At 39.4% G+C, this 15,342-nt stretch overlaps 2 pseudogenes; both read left to right on the top strand.

The window, feature by feature from the left end:
• Positions 1-8,796: 8,796 nt before the first annotated feature.
• LOC139042227 (uncharacterized) lies at positions 8,797-9,699 on the top strand (annotated as a pseudogene).
• A 503-nt stretch (positions 9,700-10,202) lies between these two features.
• Positions 10,203-11,067, top strand: LOC139042226 (uncharacterized; annotated as a pseudogene).
• Positions 11,068-15,342: the final 4,275 nt, after the last annotated feature.

The following is a 15,342-nucleotide window of genomic DNA, read 5'->3' as shown; positions in this document are numbered from 1 at the left end:
TATAATCAGGTTTTCAAAGGCCAAAGACAGAGAATTTTGAAAGCAGCAATGGAAAAGCGACTTGTCAGGGGCTGGCCCCATGGCCTAGTGGTTAATTTTGGTGTGCTCTGCTTTGGCGGCCCAAGTTCAGTTCCCAAGAGTGAACTTACACCACTTATTGCCAGCCATGCTGTGGCAGCAGTCCACATACAAAATAGAGGAAGATTGGCACAGATGTTAGCTCAAGGTGAGTCTTCCTCAAGCAAAGAGAGGAAGATTGGCAACAGATGTTAGCTTAGGGCAAATCTTACTCAGCAACAACAAGAAAAAGTGACTCATCACATACAAGGAAACCACCATAAGACAGTCAGTGGATTTTTCAGCAGAAACCTTGCAGGCCAGGAGAAAGTGGCATGATATATTCAAAGTACTGAAAGAAAAAAATGCCAACTAAGAATACCACACACGGCAAAGCTGTCCTTCAGAAATGAAGGAGAGAAAGGACATTCCCATACAAACATAAGCTGAGGGAGTTCATCACGACTGGATCACCTTACAAGAAATACTAAAGGGAGTTCTTCAAGTTGAAATGAAAGGATGCTAAGTAACAACATGAAAATATATGAAAGTATAAAACTCAATGGTAAAAGTAAATATGTAGTCAAATTCAAAATACTCTAATACTGTAATATGGTGATGTGTTAATAACTCTAGTATAAAAGTCAAAGGACAAAAGTATTAAAAATAACTATAACTACAATAATGTGTTAATAGATACACCATATATAAAAGATGTAAATTGTGGCATCAATAGCAAAAATGTGAGTGAAGGAGAAGTTAAAGTGTAGAGATTTTGAATGTAGTCAAACGTTAGGTGTTGTCAGCTTAAAATAAACTTATATCTGTAAGGTGTTTTATGTAAGCCTCACAGAACCACAAAGCAAAAGCCTACAGTAGATACACAAAAGATAAAGAGAAAGGAATAAAAGCATACCGCTTAAAACTCACTGGTAAAGGCGTTGCCAAATTCAGAATACTCACATACTGTAATGGTGGTAAATCACTTTTAACTCCAGTATAAAAGATAAAGGACAAAAGTATTAAAAATAACTACAATAACTTGTAGTTATTGATACACAATATAAATAGATGTAAACTGTGATGTCAATAACATAAAAGTGGGAAGGAGAATTAAAGTGTAGAATTTTTGTATACAGTTGAAATTTAGTTCTTCTTAACTTAAAATACACAATTATAAGATGTTTTATATAAGCCTTATGGTAACTACAAAGAAAAAATCTGCAGTAGATACACAAAAGATAAAGAGAAACAGATCAATGCATATCAGTAAAAAAATCAAATCACAAAGGAAGACAGTCAGAGAGGAAGAAAGGAACAAAGGGACCACAAAGAGGTCAGAAAATTTAAAAAATGGCAATAGAAAGACCTTACCTATCACTAATTACTTTAAATGTAAGTGGAATAAATTTTCAATCAAAATTGTAGAGCAGCCAAAGGGGTTGAAAAATAAAGCCCAACTATATGGTACCTATAAGAGACTGACGTTAGGGACGTATATAGGCTGAAATTGAAAGAATGGAAAAAGATATTCCATGCAAATGGTAATTAAAAGAGAGCTGGAGTGGCTATACTTAGATAAGAAAAAATAGACTTTCAGTGGAAATCTGTCACAAGAGACCAAAAGGTCACTATATAATGATAAAGTGGCCAATTTATGAAGAGGATGTAACAATTGTAAATGTATACACAGCCAACATCAGAGCACCTACATGTATATAAGGCAAATATTAACAAAACTGAAGGGAGAAATAGAAGAAATGAAGAAGAAATGAAGAAATAGAGAAATGAAGAGAGCAATGCAATAATAGTAGGGAAATCAGTACCCCACCTTCAACAATAGATAGCTCATCCAGACAGAAAATCAATAAGAGAAGGGTGGACTTGAAGAACACTACAGACCAAATGGACCTAATAGACTTATACAGAACATTCCGTCAAACAGCAGCAGAATACACACTCTTCTCAAGCACACATGGGACAGTCTCCAAGATAGATCATATATTAGGCCACAAAACAAGTCTTAACACATTTAAATGATTGAAATAATATCAAGTATCTTTTTTGACCACAGTCATATGAAACTAGAAGTCAATAACAGGAGGAAAACTGGAAAATTCACAAATATGTGGAAATTAACACACCCCTGAACAACCAATAGATCAAAGAAGAAATCAAAAGGGAAATAAAAAAGTGTCTTAAGACAAATGAAAATGGAAATACAACATACCAACACTTATGGTATGCAGCAAAAGCAGTTCTTTGAGGGAAGTTTATAGTGATGAACACCTTCATTAAGAAAAAAGAAAGATCTCAAACAACCTAACTTTACACCCCAGAAAACTAGAAAAAGAAGAACAAAGTAGGCCCAAAGTTAGCAGAAGGAAGGAAATGATAAACATTAGAGCAGATATAAATGAAATCAAAACTAGAAAGACAATAGAAAAGATAAATAAAACTAAGGATTGGTCTTTTGAAAGGATAAAAAAATTGAAAAACCTGTAGCTAAACTAAAAAGAGGAAAGAAGACTGAAAAATTATAAATGAAAGATGAGACATTACAACTGATACCACAGATACTCAAAGGACCATAAGAGACTAGCATGCATAATTATATGCCAACAAATTGAATAACAGAGTAAATAGATACATTTCTAGAAACACAGAACCTACCAAACTTAATCATGAAGAAATAGAACATTTGTACAGACCAATAACAAGTAAGGAGATTGAATGAGTAATGAAAAATCTCTCAACAAAGAAAATCCCAGAACCAAATGGTTTCACTGGTGAATTATAACAAAGATTTAATACAAATCCTTCTCAAACTCTTCCAACATATTGAAGAGAAGGAAACACTTCCAAACTCATTTTACAAAGCCAGAATTACCCTCATACCAAAACCAGACAAAGACTACAAGAAATTTACAGGCCAATATTCCTGATGAACATATATGCAAAAATCTTCAACAAAATACTAGCAAAGCACATTCAACAGATCATTAAAAGAATCATACACCATGATCAAGTGGAATTTATCCCTGAGATGCAAGGATGGTTCAATATATGCAAATCAATAAACATGATACATCACATTAATAGAATGAGATAAAAATCAAATGATGATGTCAAAAGATGCAAAAAATCATCTGGGAATAAAACAAAAAAACATGCTTTGGTTAAAAAGACTCTCAATAAATTGGTTCTACAGTGAATGTGCCTCAACATAATAAAGTCTATATATGACTAGCCCACAGCTAATGTACTCAATGGTGAAAAGCTGGAACTTTTTCCTCTAAGATCAGGAACAAAAAACAAGGATGCCCACTCTCACCATGTCTATTCAGTATAGTACTAGAAGTCCTAGCCAGAGCAATTAGGTAAGAAAAAGAGAATAAAGGCATCCAAATTGGAAAGGAAGAAGGAAAATTGTCTCTGCTGATGACATAATCTTATATAGAGAGAAACCCTAAAGACTCCACCAAAAAACTTGTTAGAACTAGTAAACAGTAAAGTTACTGGATATATAACCCAACATACAAAAATCAATTCATGTCTATGCACTAACAACAAATTATTCAAAAAAGAAATGAAGAAAACATTCCCATTTACAATAGCATCAAAAAGAGCAAAATACTTAGGAATAAATTTAACCAAGGAAGTGCAAGATCTTTACACTGATAACTATAACAGATTAATGAAAGAAATTGAAGAGGATACAAATAAATGAAAGGATATCCTGTGTTCATGGATTGGAAGAAATAATATTGTTAAAATGACCATACTGCCCAAAGCAATCTACAAATTCGATGCAATCCCTATTAAAATTCCAATGGCATATTTCATAGAAACAGAAAAAATAACCCTAAAATTCTTATGGAACCATCAAAGACCCTGAACAGCCAAATGAATCTTGAGAAAGAACAAAGCTGGAGGCATCACACTACCTGAGTTCAAAATATGCTCCAAAGCTGTAGTAATCAAAACAGTATGGTACTGGCATAAAAACGGACACATAGACCAATGTAACAGAATTGGAAGACCAGAAATAAGCCCACACATGTGGTCATATAGTCTTTGAAAAGTACACGAAAAATACACAATGGGGAAAGGATAGTCTCCTCAATAAATGGTGTTGGGAAAATTGGATATCTCTATGCAAAGGAATGAAATTTGACCCTTATTTCACACCGTATTAAAAAATCAACTGAAAATGGATTAAAGGTTTAAACGTAAGACCAGAAACTATAAAACTACCAGAAGAAAACATAGGGAAAAAGCTTCTTGACATTGATATGGGTGATGATATTTTGGATATGACACTAAAACTGCAGGGAACAAAAGTAGATAAATGAGATTGCATCAAACTAAAAAGCTTCTGCACAGCACAGGAAACCATCAACAGAGTGAAGAGTAAATCCACAGAAAAGGATAAAATATTTGCAAGCCATGCATCTGATAAGGGATTAATATCCAAAATATATGAGTAACTCATTCAACTCAATAGCAAGAAAACAACCCAATGAAAAAATGGGCAAAGGACTAGAATAGACATTTCTCAAAGAAGATATACAAATGGCCAGCAGGTGTATGAAAAAAAATGCTCAACATCAGTAATCACCAAGGAAATGCAAATCAAAACCATATTGAGTATCACCTCACTCCTGTTAGAATGGCTATGATCAAAAAGACAAGAGACAACAGGTGTTGGTGAGGGTGTGGCGATAAAGGGACATTTATACAGTGTTGGTGGGAATGTAACTGATACAGCCATTATGGAAAATGGTATGGAGTTTCCTGAAAAAGTTAAAAATAGAACTACCATAGGATCCACCAATTCCAGTTCTGGGTGTATATCCAAAGGAAATGAAATCAGCATCTCAGATATCTGCACCCCCATATTCACTGTGGCATTATTCACAATAGCCAAGATGTGGAATCAACCTAAGTGTCTGTCAGCGGATGAATGGATAAAGAAAATGTGGTATATAAATACACTATGGAACATTATTCAGCCTTAAAAATAATGAAAGAAATCCTGTCATTTGCATTGGATGAACCTTGAGGACATTATGCTAAGTGAAACAAGCCCAGGCACAGAAAGAGAAATAATGCTTGATCTCCCTTATGTGTGGAATCTGAAAAAAATCGAACTCATAGACGCAGAGAGTAGAATAGTGGTTCTCAGGGGCTGGGGGAAATGGTGAGTTGTTGCTGTAAGCATACAAACTTTAAGTTTTGTAGAATGAGTAAATTCTGGAGATCTAATGTAAAGCATGGTGACTATAGTTAATAATACTGTTCTGTAAACCTGAAGTTTGCTGAGTAGATCTTAAGTGTTCTCACCACGAAAAAAAGGTAATTTTGAGGTTAGGATATGTTAATTGGCTTGATTGTAGTAATCATTTCACAATGTATATGTACACCAAAACATCACATTGTATACTTTAAACATATACAATTTTTGTCAATTATACCTCAATAAAGATAGAAAAATAGTGAATTGTACTCTTTGTAAATTTTAAAAAATAAATAAAAACTCTAGATCTGTTCTCCAACTCCGTCAGCAGCAGGACCTCCTGGTTAGTGAGGGGAAAAAAAAAGTCTTTAGACTAACTTGTGAATTTTATGTCCAATGGTCTGCAGACAAGCACACAGTGGCCTTGCCCACCTGGACTCATAAATACTTGCTCCCCGGGTCAACTCATCCACAACACAAGGGACACACTGTAGTTGGCCCATCCAGATGTGTAACCCCCATCCAGATGATCAGCTCTGACTGGAGTGGCAGGATTCATGTCTGGTGGGGCGGGAGGGGGTGTTGGAGAGCGCACCCATGGAATATGTAATACACGCTATGTGTTCTATGGGGCTTTGTTCAACAGGGCTAACAATGGATGACCAACCAGCCAATGCATATACATCAGTGCACACACAATGATTGGGAATGACGGTAAGTAGGGTCGATCCTGCTTCTACTCCTTGGTTCTCGGGGGTTATCTTCTTATTTGGAACACAGTATATATATATATATATATATATATATTTGGAACCATATAAAAGTCTCTATATGTGTATTCAGCATCCTGGAGGATGGTACTCCATCCTTGCAGAATATGTCCTTTGAGCCTTCAGGTTGGCTGTACCTTTGGAAGGCCATTCCAGTGCTTTATCGGGAAGCTTCTAGATGGTACAGTATGCTATATGACCAGCTCTTACCATTGTTATGTAAGATACTTGATGAAAGTAAGGGAGATCATCCTAGATAACCTGGGTGGGCCTGATTCAATCAGTTGAAAGTCCTTAAGAGCAGAGCTGAGGGTTCCATGAAGAAGGCATTCCACCTATGGATAGCAGCTTCAGCTCATGCTCAGGAATTCCACCCTGCCTTCCTGATGGTCTGCCTTACAAATTCCAGACATCTAGCAAGCCCCTACAATCATTTAAGTCAATTCGTTAAAATAACTTTCTTAGTATATATATCATACTTGTTATGTTTCGCTGGTTGAACACTGACTGATTCAGATTTTGATACCAGAAATGTTCTAGAGAAAGAAAATCTTAAGGATGACTTTTCTAAATTGGTTTTGGGTTTTCTGGAATTGATTTTCTAAATCTGATTAGATTGAAACATATTAATGATTCTATTTCTAGTGGTAAAGATTCTATTTCCATGGTAGCCCATGGAATTAAGTAGCTATAAATATAAGCAAAATATTGCCATTGGATATTCCAAACCAAATACCTATAGAAGATGAGGTCTGAGTGACCATGTGTTTGCTACCTTAGAACATTTTAGTGAAACTAAGGAGTATAATGGGATTGGCTGTTGTGATAGGCTGAAATAATGGCCCCCCAAAACATCTATTTCCTACATTTGGAAGCTGTGACTGTTACCCTGTATGACAAGGAGGACTTTGCTGATACGATTAAATTAAGGCTCTTGAGACAAGGAGATTATCCTGTATTATCTTTATGGGCAATAAATGCAATAAGTATCCTTATAGTAGTAAGGTGGAGGGAGATTCTACTCCAGAAGAAAGAAGGTGATGTTACAACCTCAAGCAGAGAGAGAGATTTGAAGATGCTCTGCTGTTGGCTTTTATGGTGGAGGAAGGGGCAATGAGTCAAGAAGTGCAACTAATGCAGCTCTCCAAAACTAGAAAAGACAAGAAAACAGATCTCCCCTCAAGCCTGTTTAGGGAGCAAGACCCTACTGACCTGCTTTGGTTTTAGCTCAATGAAACTGATTTTGGACTTCTGGCATCCAGAACTGTAAGAGAATGAATTTGTGTTGTTTTAAACCACCGAATCTGTGGCAATTTGTTAGAGCAGCCATAGGAAATGACTGCAGCTGGTTGCTTTTAACTGTGCTGGAGAATGTGGGGAAAGAAAAAGATGAGTTCCCAGTTCAATCTCCGCATAAATGACCTAAAAGCTTCTATATCTTCGCTGGAAGAAAACCTTATCTCTTGTAGCCTCAGGGCCAAGATTTCTGAAAACAAACCCAGATCCTTATCCAGCCAGTGGCTGAATTATTCTGCAAATTGAATTCCTAAACTTGCAGGATACCTTCTCTTAAAGCGAGAGCATTGATTGGAAAGGGTTGGGATCCTGAAAATCGGAGTGGGAATACATGGGCAAATTCCAACGAAGCTGGGGACATTTAACCCTTAAATTCTTTTGAGTCTTCTTTGCCAGTAGAAGCAACCTGACCACCCCTGCCTGAGGTTAGCTTTCTTTTGCCTAAAGAACATGTAATGACTTTCCCAGAGCTAGTTGCCTTGCAAGGCACTCCTGATTCTCCTCAAGACCTACTCCTTCCACCCCTCTTTGCTTTAGACCTAGAACCAGACTCAAGTCCCAGCAAGCCCAGAAGTTAGGTACAAAGTGCGACCCAAAAGGAGTTGTGCTATACACTAAGAGAACTGCATGATTTTTCTAATTTGTGCAAACATAAATCTGTGGTATATGTTTGGAAATGGATCTTAAGGTGTGGGATTATGATGGAAGGAATATAAAGTTGGATCAGGCAGACTTTATTGATATGGGGCCACTAAGCAGAGATTCTGGACTCAGTGTTTTGGCTTAAGGAGTTAGAAAAGGCTCTAATTGGTTGGTTCGTTTGTTGGTTGGCTAAAACATGAACCAAAAGGTGGCCTACACTAAATGAAGTTGAAAGACTAGAACTGCCTTGGTATATTGTAGAGTAAGGTATCCAAAGGCATAGGGAGATTGGAGGATTAGATAGATTTATCCTGTAAGACCTATTAACCTACCCCAGAGTCCAGAGGACAAACTTTTCACTACAATTGTGGGGAGGAGCCTCAGCATACCCAAGAACTCTGTCTTTTCTCTGTAGGTCCGAAATTACAGCGGGAACTGTTACCATTGAACTGGAATCTCAAAATACTATTGGGATAATGGGATCTTGGGGTAGCAGGGGCAAGCTGGTGGCACTTCATCAGAAAAGACAAGGTGTCTGGTTACCTAATGGACAGCAGAGCCAAAGCAGTAAACAAAATAGCATAACTCACAGAGACCTATGGTGTTGGCTAATCATGGTATACCTAGAGAAGACGTAGATGATCAGATTACTAAATTCTTCGTTGATCTATATAAGTGGGAGAGTTCTAGGTTGAGTGAACAGAAGTCTAACTTGAATTACCAAAACAGTGACTCATGACCCCTCAATCAATTCCAAGACCTGAGCCAGTTTACAGACCCAGAGCCCCTTGAATAAAGGGGGAGGCACAGGTCCCCTTGAGAAAAAACACCCCCACTCTGCCAAAAATTTATATTGTTAATCTTTCTCCCATCCTTCCTCAAAGGGAAGTATGGCCATTTACCAAGGTGACTGCATTGGAGAAGGAGAAATATTCGGACTCATCAGGAATTACTGGACATTAAGTTGAACTAACACAAATTCTTGGAAACCCAAAATGTCACTGTGGTCCACAGTTAGAGTAGGGGTTTATGGAGGTCAGGTGATCAATGGAGGTTTAGCTCAGATCTGTCTCACAGTGAGCCCATTGCTTCCCCAACCCATCCTGTGGTTATTTTCCCAGTTGCAAATGTATAATTGGAGTAAACATCTCAGCAACTGGCAGGACCCCCCATATTAGTTCTCTGACCTATGAGGTGAGGGTTTTTATGGTAGGGAAGTCAACTGGAAGCCTTTGTAAGGCAGTGCTGCCTCTCCCCACAAAAATAGTAAAACAAAAGCAATACTACAGTCCTAGAGGGATTGCAGGGATTTGTCCCACCATAAAGGACTTGAAAGATGTAGGGGTGATAGTGATTTCCAACATATCTCATTCAAGTTGCCTGTTTGGCTTGTGCAGGAAACAGATGGATCTTGAAGAATGACAACAGAGTGTCATAAATTTAATCAGTTGGTGACCTTAATTGCAGCTGTTGTTCCAGATGTGGTTTTGTTGCTTGAGCAAATTAACACATCCTCTGGTATCTGGTATACAGCTATTCACCTGGAAAATGCTTTTCTTTCTTGATATCTGGTAGTAAAGACCACCAGAAGTAGTGTGCTTTCAGGCCAGTAACACACCTAAGTCAGGGACTTAGAGGGAACACGATTGGACAATTTGTGATAAGGAGGTCTGAGGAAGTGGAATGTGGATAGACCTCTCTGAATGGGCAAACAATGTGAAGATATTGGTGTCCCATGTGTATGCTCACCAAAGGGTGACCTCAGCAGAGGAGGTTCTTAATAATCAAGTGTATAGGATGACCAATTCTATGGGTATCAGTCAGCTTCTTTCTTCAGCCAGTCCTGTCATTGCCCAATGAGCTCATAAACAAAGTGGCCATGGTAGCAGTGATGGAGGTTATGCATGGGCTCAGCCATATGGACTTCTACTCACCAAGACTGACCTGGTTACAGCTACTGCTGAGTGCCCAGTCTGCCAGTAGCAGAGACCAATACTGAGTTCCCAATGTGGCATCATTCCCTGGGGTGAAATGGCTTTGTTTCCCCTGCATGTGGTGCTTCTGCCCAAACTACTATCTGTGGAATGCCTTATGCCTCATTGTGGTATTCCAGATAACATTTGCTTCTGATTGTAAGACTCTTTTCATAGGAAATGAATTGTGACAATGAGCCCATGCTCATGCTATTCATGTGATCTTACCGTGTTCTCCATCCTGAAGCAGTTGTCTTGATAGAATGTTAGAATGGCCTTTTGAAGCCTCAGTTACAGTGTCAGTGAGGTGGCAATACCTTGTAGGTTTGGGGCAGTGTCTTCCAGGATGCTGTATATGCTCTAAATCAGCATCCAATATATGGTGCTAATTCTTCCAGAGTCTAGAAATCAAGGGGTGGAAATGGGAGTGCTTCCACTCATTACCCCTAGTGATCCGTTAGCAAAATTCTTCCTTTTCACTCCTGCAACTTTAGGCTCTGCTGGACTAGAGGGCTTAGTTCCAAAAAAGGAATGCTTACACCAAAAGACACAACAATGATTCCATTAAAGTGGAAGTTGACGCTGCCACCTGGCTACTTTGGCCTTCTCATGATTCTGAATTGACAAGCCAAGAAGAGGGTTACTGTACTGAATGAGTGATTGGCCCTGATTACCAAGAGGAAATTGGGTTGCTACTACACAATGGACATAAGGAAGATTATCTGTGAAATACAGGAGATCCCTTAGGGTGTCTCAGTCCTACCATGTCCTGTGATTAATGTTAATGGAAAACTACAACCTAGTTCAGGTAAGACTGCTAATGGCTCAGATGTGTCAGGACTATTTGAGTCATCCCGCCAGACAAGCACTACAACCAGCTAAAGTGTTTGCTAAGGGCAAAGTGGATATGAAATGTGCAGTGGAAGAAGGTAGTTATAAATACCAGCAATGATCACATGGCCAGTTGTAGGAATGTGGACAGTAATAGTATGAGTAATTCTTCCTTATTTGGTTATGAACATTTGTAGATATATAACCAAATATTATTTCCTTTCCTCTCTTATCCCCTATTGTCTAACTTTAGATGTATTAATAATAGTTAACTTCATATCACAGTGTTTGAATTACAGAATACAAAGGAAGAGTGAACCTCACCCAAAGACTCTATATCCTTTCCTGGGGAAAGAGCATATTTTCCGTTGTACGCGGGTTAATGTTTCATGTCAGGTGGAAGTATGACTTCGTTATTGTCTTTATTTGAAGAGTAAGTGTGATTTAAGGAACTGTGTGTGGGTGCCAAGTTGATAAGGGGTGACCTGTTATGGTCAGTTTTATGCATCAACTTGGCTGGACTACAGTTACTTAATCAAACACTAGGTGTTGCTGTGAAGATATTTTGTAGATGCAACCAAAATCCATATCAGTTAACTTTAAGTAAGGGAGATTAGCCTAGTTAATCTGGATGGGCCTGATTTAATCAGTTGAAAGGCCTTAAGAGTGGAGCTGAGGTTTCCCTGAAGAAGAAAAAATTCTGCCTGTAGATGGCAGTTTCAGCTCATGCCCGAGAATTCTAGCCTGCCCTTCCTGATTTCAGATTATCTGGACAGTCCACAATCACGTAAGTGATTCACTTCAGTGAATCTTTATATGTATTACTGTTTCTGTCCTCTGGTTAAACACTGACTGATGTAACAATCTTCAGCCTTTCCCCTTCCAGGCCTCTGACTAGACCAGTTACCCCAGGAGTATGATTATTCTTCTGTTCAACAACTTCTCCTTCCACATGAAGTGGATGACCAAATGCAATGCCTGAAGTCCCACCCATTAAGAAAAATGTCCCTTGCCAGTGCCTTTCAAAGCCAGCCCTGTGCGAAGCTGCTGTGTAACGCTGCTGCTTTCCATTTCAGTTTGCACCCACATAGAGAGCCAACAAACTGTAAGCCAAGCTCCGCCTTTTTCTCTCTCTCTCAGCTGGTTATATGGGACTACCATATGTCCCTATGAGTGATCTGAGAGAGGGACACTGGTGGAATTGTGATGGGTGACAAGCTCATGTAGATTGTGTGTGCCCTCTAGTACTTCTGTGTTCAATCCTGAGTGTATTATTCTCATTTTTTTTGAACATTGCAGTGAGATATCTGACGTTATCACTTTGTGGTTCTGACAGGACCTAGTTCACAATAAGCAACCGAGGATGCACGGTGACTTGATTTCACATGGCCGAGGATTCTATCTCCACAGGACCCAGCAGCATGCCAGGAGCTTATTTTCAAAAGGTGTGTAATTATCTGCTCTAGATGACATGTCCTTGCTCATTCTGTATTGGTTTCTCTGATTGGGGCTTGCCATGAGCTCCACACTCTATCGTTTTCCATCCGTCATATCTTCGACAGTATACAGAATTTCAGATCATATAGCTCAAGTGGCAGGGGTACTTCACCTCAGCCAGGACCTGCCTCACAGCCCTTTCCTGCACTAGGCTCTACTCAAACCTGGCAGCATTCTTTGTCACTCAGTATATGGGTATTCTAAGGTGTTGAATGTGTGGCTTTCAGATCACAAAGAAGTCTACCTGTGTACTTTCTTCTTAATACTAGAGGATTCATAATACAGCAATTTGTCTTTTGCTTTACTGAAGTGGCAAGTCTTTGAATCTTTGTAGGTTTTTCTTATCCTCTGGGGAACATCCTTTCCCCATGCTCTCTCATCAGATTAATGTCATTGATGTAATTAATTACTGTGATGGTCTGCAGGGTGTTTAGATGGTCCAGATCTCCTCATGCTATATTTTGACAGAGGTAGTAAAATCATGAACACATGTTTTGTCTCTCCTTTGCAAACTCTTTCTGATTCTCTTTCCTCACTGAGATAGAAAATAATCGTCATTAAAATCAATGACTGTATACTATATACTGGGATCCATATTAATCTACTATAGTAAAAATACCACTTCCAGAGGCTACTACTAATTGGTAGAGCTTGCAGTAGTCTACAGCCGTCTTCCAGTTACATTCACAGACTGGTGTATGAAACAGGCATATGATAGTGAGATATAATAGTGACCGCCAACTGTACGTCCTTTTGATCTTTAGGGTGGCACTATCTCTCCCATTTCCCTGGGACGTGATACAGTTTTTTATCACCGTTGTAGTTTGAGGGGACAGTGGGTAATCTCAGAGATTTTGACTTGGTCTTTTTCACTATGATAGCTCTTATACTACAGGCCAAGGACACAATATGTGGACTAACTCCAACTCCAAAGGAGGTCAATACTATAAATTCAGAGACCCATAAAATGACCGTCAGATGGTCTGTGGACCCAATAGACACACTGTAAGCTAGACTTTGGCCCAGAATCCATTTATTACCTGCCCTCACATATGCCTGTTCTAACACGTGGACCATGACAATGCTTTAAGGCTCTGGGTGTCATTGTCAACTCAGACCTTCTGTTTGGTAGTTTTTAGGATGTCTGGGTATTCTCCTTTCCAATGTACAGTTGATCAAGTAAATGGTCATAGGTGCCTGTGGCAGAAAGACTAAGATGTCCCTCAATGATCCCTGACTCCTCTTATTCATGCCCTTGTGTTATCCCCTTCCCTTGAGTGTGGGCTGACTTAGCAACTTATTTCTATGCAATGGAATATTGCAAAGGTCATAGGAAGTCACTTCCCTAACTTACAAAAGATTGTGACTTTTTTCTTTCTAGAAGCTTTTTTATTAACTCGCTTTTGCTGGCTTTGGTGTAGCAAGATGCCATATTGGAGAAGCTCAAACAGCAATGAACTGAGGGTGGCCCCTGGCCAACAACCAGCATGACACTGATGTCCTCAGTCTAATAGCCTGTAAGGGAGTAAATCCTTCAAATAATCATGTGAGCTTGAAAGTGATCCTTCTCCAGTTGTGCCTTCAGGTAAATCCTGGCCCAAACCTTGATAGGCAGCCTTATGAGAGACCTTGAAGTAAGAGGACCCATCAAGGCTATGCTTAGATCCTGAACCTCAGAAGCTGTGAGATAATGACTGTATGTTGCTCTAAGCTGCTAAGTTTGTGGTAGTTACACTGCAACAGATAATACAGTGTAATAAAGCGTCTGATACCATTTTTGATGTTTGCCTGATTGTCCCCTCTTTTGGTGCAGGTGAGAAGTTCAAACCACACAAATCCCAGCCTGTGCATGGGAACCCTTACATAACCGATCCCCTAAGCACAATAAAAACCCAAGTCAGTCTCCCCTCCCTGATCTCTCATTTTGAGACCAGCGTGGACTACAGCCTTGCTCTCCCCAGAAAGTCTCATTATGTGGGTAATAAACCTTTCCATACCCTCTTGGTGGCTCAGTTTTGGCACTCAAACCAAATTTTGGGTTGGGGGTCTATCCCACATCTTTAGGGCAGCTGCAAACTGGAGCAGTGAGCATAGCATCTAGGCAATGACCATTACTACCGGGGGTTTTTCTTCTCATGCTTTGGCTTGCTAACTAGCTGTGCTGCTTTTTGACAACTGTCCATTTTTAGTTGCTGCTGGCTAGAAAGCATGCTGTTTGACCTGTGCTGCTGTGTGCTGGAGAGTTTATGCTTTGAGCTTTGCGGATTTATGGCGTAGCTGCTGAGTCCTACAATCCTGTTATAGATTTAACTGACCTAAGTCACAATTTTTGATAATTGGCATTTACAGGAATGAGACTGAGGCCCTCCTTAAGTACCCCTGGGTCATGTGTCTTGCCCAAACCTATCTCAGATTCAATCAGATGTCTCAATTCCAGCATAAGTAATTACTGATGCTAGGCTCAGGGGAATGACTTGTACCCTGAGACCATTAATTTTGTTTCAACCACACATTGGCCCCCATTCTGAAGTTCACTCAAGAGAAAGACTGATACGCTGTGCAAGATTCAGGCCCACTGGTGATTGCTTCTGTACAGGAAGAGCAGTCACCATGTGGCATGCTAAAGTCTACACTCCAAAACCAGATGGCTCACTAAGACCCTGCAAAATACCTTTGCTGGTGCTGCTGCCTATGCCTCTGTCAGCAAAACAGATTCTGATCCTCAGGTTATAGGCAAAAAACACCCATGGAACCCTGTGGCAAAGTTCCTTATGAAAAGTGGCCCTGAAAGCTTTATCCTCACCCCTTTTAAAGGGCTGTAAGACAATATCACTCTACTAGAAAACTGTAAAATAAAACAAGAAAGACTCTGGGTTTGATTGAGGGCCACAGATTATCAACACTTAGAAAGGAGGGTGGGGAGATCAGTATCCAGAGTTGCTAAAACATGTTACCTAAGGTGTCTTTTTGCGTGTGTGTGTAAGGAAGATTGTCCCTGAGCTAACATCTATGCCAATCTTCCTCTATCTTGTATGTG

The sequence above is a fragment of the Equus asinus genome, chromosome 26, assembly GCF_041296235.1.
Source record: "Equus asinus isolate D_3611 breed Donkey chromosome 26, EquAss-T2T_v2, whole genome shotgun sequence".
In the NCBI taxonomy this organism is placed as follows: Eukaryota; Metazoa; Chordata; class Mammalia; order Perissodactyla; family Equidae; genus Equus; species Equus asinus.
This window is presented reverse-complemented; position numbering and strand designations above follow the sequence as displayed.